The sequence below is a fragment of the Paramisgurnus dabryanus genome, chromosome 13, assembly GCF_030506205.2.
Source record: "Paramisgurnus dabryanus chromosome 13, PD_genome_1.1, whole genome shotgun sequence".
Classification (NCBI taxonomy): Eukaryota; Metazoa; Chordata; class Actinopteri; order Cypriniformes; family Cobitidae; genus Paramisgurnus; species Paramisgurnus dabryanus.
The window spans coordinates 37321022-37325097 of record NC_133349.1 but is presented as its reverse complement, the minus strand read 5'-3'; the positions used below and the strand labels follow the sequence as shown (position 1 = coordinate 37325097).

Sequence of the window (4076 nt, the reverse complement as noted above, 5' to 3'; positions counted from 1 at the left end):
TCCATCATTAACAACTAATTAAATGTTAAAGAAACAACTAAGTATGTATTTACTGCTATTGAAATGATTTTACAATATAAAACAAAGATCAGTGAAATGCAATGAGCTACTTTTATCAAATTGTGGAACATTAATACATCAATATGAAAAGTACACTATGAATATGCAGCCATTGAATAATTATATAATCATAATGATGTAATTCTCTAAACAAAAAGTTACTGGACAAATGCAGAAGTGCATTTGAACTAATGCTGCGTTCCAGGCAACCTGTAACCCGTAACTCACGACTCTGAACTGGGAGTACATCGATCTAGTACGAGTTCACAGGTGGGAAGTCACGGGTTTGACTGCCGTTCCAGTGCACTTTCACCGGTAGAAGGTTGTAAAAACACGAGTTACAGGCTGCCTGGAACGCATAGGGTCGTGAGTCGTGGTTTTGAAGTCGTAACTCACGGGTTTAAAAACCTGCCTGGAAAGCAGCATAACTCGAGATAAACCTACAAATTGGCGAACTAAAACACAGAGCTGTTTAAATGTCACGTTTTAGTGGAGGGTCACTTCTTCTTGCCATTCAGACACTGAAGACTTAATCACAAGGTCTGTGAAAAGGAAACAGAATATATACAAAATTAACCAATAATTAATGAACATATGCATTAGAATTTTGTTAACTTCTCAGTTTACCTTTTAAAGCTTTGACTGTGTCCTCATCAAGCTTGACATGAGTGTCCGTTTGATCCGTCGCTACATGGCACTCTACAAGTTACATTGAACATAGGAGGCTTAACTCACTGACACTGATATAATGCAACCTGTGTGTATTACAGGATATTCTTTACTTTGATAATTGTGTTTTATTTTAACCAAGGGCATTTTCCATTGACATGTCTATTGTGGTCTTGCTTACAAGAAAAGTTCACCTCTGTTTAAGGAGATTTAAGGAAATCAGAAGTCATGCCAATGGACTCTATGCACGCTTAACTTCCACAATTGACTCAAGGCTGCTCTTAAGTTTCTGATGCGGGAGATTTAAAGCAGAGTGACAGCAGAATCACTAAAATTACTTGTTTGCTGGATTTACCCAAATTTACAACCTATGATGTGTGAAGAATTGTCCAGATGTGCAAACTGAGAAAGGTTGCAAGTTTTATGTGTTGTCTTATCTCTGTAATCATTAAGATATATTCAGCTAGCCTGTACTAGCAGTGCTTACATTGTGCTGTTTTTTACAATTCGTCCAGCAGGCTAATCACGTTAGTAATATAATATTGTCTTTGTAATGTTGTCTAAAAGTGTCCGGTCCAACATCCAATAGGAAAATTCAACTGCAGTACAGGGCTCAAAATTAACTTTTGTTTGGTAGCACTGGTGCTCACAACTTTAAAGAGTTAGGAGCACCAGCAAAAATTTAGGGGCATCCATCCAAAAATTAAAAAGCACCACAACTACAATGTATATGTTAATAGATTTATTTTATTAAAATAAAATGCAACCACCAGGCTTTACATATCCTATGGCCAGCATTTAAAATTTGGTCTTCTATTTTATTTTTTTTACTGCATAGATTCCTAAATTAATACCCAACTGCTTTTGAAATAGTATAGCAATAATAATTTACCAATTACAGATTACAGGTAAAATGATTAAGATTACAATAGAAAATCTAGCAAACACGTAAAACACTGATTAATTGGGACATTACAAAAGTGACCTTTAATATAGAAGGCTTAATATAGAAGGCTAATATTGGTATTGATAACTGCATTACCAGGATGCTATTACTACTAAATATGTTTTAAAAAATATATTTTTTTATAAAAACATACCATCAACATTGTCGTGTTCCACATCAACATGGACCACAAGGATGTTTGTCGGATGTCCATTCACCAGCGCATGCGCACATACACTATCAATAGCGGTGGGCAGAGCGAGGCTTCGTGAAACACTGAAACAGTTGAATCAATTGTGCCGTATGTTTCGAAGCTTCGAAACATCAATCCGAAACCGCCTCCACAGTGACACCTAGCGATCGTTTGCATGTCTTTACATGAAGCAGCCTTGACAAGATTTTAGACGAGCGCTGACAAATTGTATCCCACATGTTGTTTGATTGACACACAAGTGATAGAATGGGAGAGTGGATAGTGCTCACGACTCTCATGCGTAGATCTTAGGATCGAACCTGGGAAATGCATGCGCTATGTCATCATAATAAAATGTTTTTTTGTTGTTGTTTTAACATCTGTTTGACAACTACATGAGCTTTTAGGCTCACAATTGTCGATAACTATAGGCTATTCGGGTCTATTTAATGAAAAAAAAAAAAATAGAATAGAGATATACCAAATAAATAATAAGAGATTCATAAAATATATCAAGCCATAATATGCCACATTGTTTACATATAAAGATCTTTATTCAAATATATAAATTGTTCTGTGTTGATAAACTCAACCAGCTACTTTTTTACATATAAATTCTCCAGCCTTTGAAAACATTCTCACACAAGGGACACTTGTTGCTGGCATGCATTTTTTGTAAGTAGCCTAAGTGTTACATACCTATGAGGAAAAATTACTTCTTTTCAGTAATTTATAGTATTTGATCTTGCCAAAAACGCAGGTATTGTTTTGTTTCCTACCCTGTCAGTTTAAGATTCGAAGCAGATTCGACAGGTACGCCACCTTTCGAAATACTTGTGAAATGCACCTCTTGGTGTTTCGAATCACTTCATCACGTGACATGGGTGTTTCGAATCACATTTCGGAGCAGTGTTTCGAAACATTTACGCTTCGGGATCTCGACACAGTGTCGAAACGTTAGTTTCGCGGGAGCCATCCCTAACTATCAAACACTCTTTGACAGACAGGTCGGTGTCTCCATCAATAATGAACACATTTGTCATGACACTACTAGTGTTTTTGGCACTTTCGCCATGTTTAAGCAATGTCTGGCGCTTAAAATGTTTTGATCCCACCACCAACGCAGTTTTACAGGATTTACAGTAAGCAAAGTAAGTTACATCGAGCCATTTTCATAGCGGAGACACTCGAAATCTTTAAGCCACTCTCTCTGAAAGGTTTAACGTCAAGTCTTATTTTCCGGTGGTGGAGTCGCATTTGAATCCGGATCGTCGTCATTAATTACAGTAACGTTAGTAACATTGGCTGTAGTCGGCTTGTTCTCGCCATGCTCGCGGTGCGTCTTATTTTCGCGCTTCACGTACCAACGTAGCACGGCAACAAGGAATGACTGACGCTCATATTAGCCAATCTGCGGTCTTCATTAAACGTAAGAACTTAATGGTGAAATTTGATTGGTTATGTAACGTTGGAGAGAACACTGGGACAGCAGCACGCAGCATCACAATCAAAATCAAGTCGCACCACAACAAATGGGCAGTCGCAGAAATGCTCCCAAATATATTTTAAGGTCGCACAGATTAAATTTCGGTCGCATATGCGACCAAAATATTCGCAATTTCGAGCCCTGCCAGTAGCCACCGTTCAACCTGAAGAGGGCAGCACTCAGACGTTTTTACACCATATATTGTAGTATTGAAACACTTTACATCCAAATGTCAAAATAATTACACTAATAAAGCATCATTCTTACAGATCATTAACTAAAAAAGTTGGTTTAGGGTTTAGTTACTCTTTAAACATTAGCATTAGAAAAACGTAAAAGTTATCTAAATGTTATACAAATACTGTAGAACTAAAAACTTACCACCAAGAATAAGTATTTTTACGGGCTGTATCTTCATCTGTTCATCTCTACCTCGACTTATTAGATATTCTCGGCTCTGAATGGTCAATTTGAATGCCGCTGTGCTAAAAAAAGACAGGCTGTTATGATTTCTGAAATACAACAAGAGAAATGAAATGCCTAACTTTACTCTCAAAAAAATGTAACGTTATGTTCCAAAAGCCACACAACAAACACGCTTTAAGGAGCTGGGTTAAAATTAAGACATACTGTAATACTAAAAGTTCTACTTATTTAATAGTTCACTAAAAATAAAAAGCAAAAATCTGTCATCACTTAACTTACCCTCATGTTCTCTCATT

The 4076-nt window shown here is 36.8% G+C and overlaps 1 long non-coding RNA gene across 1 annotated transcript; it reads right to left on the bottom strand.

The window, feature by feature from the left end:
* Positions 1-217: 217 nt before the first annotated feature.
* Positions 218-3795, bottom strand: LOC135760349 (uncharacterized). Its single transcript, XR_010537406.2, has 3 exons — positions 3736-3795; positions 688-759; positions 218-602 (listed from the first exon to the last, which is right to left on the bottom strand). It is a non-coding gene; the product is annotated as an uncharacterized lncRNA (long non-coding RNA).
* Between the last annotated feature and the right edge of the window lie 281 nt (positions 3796-4076).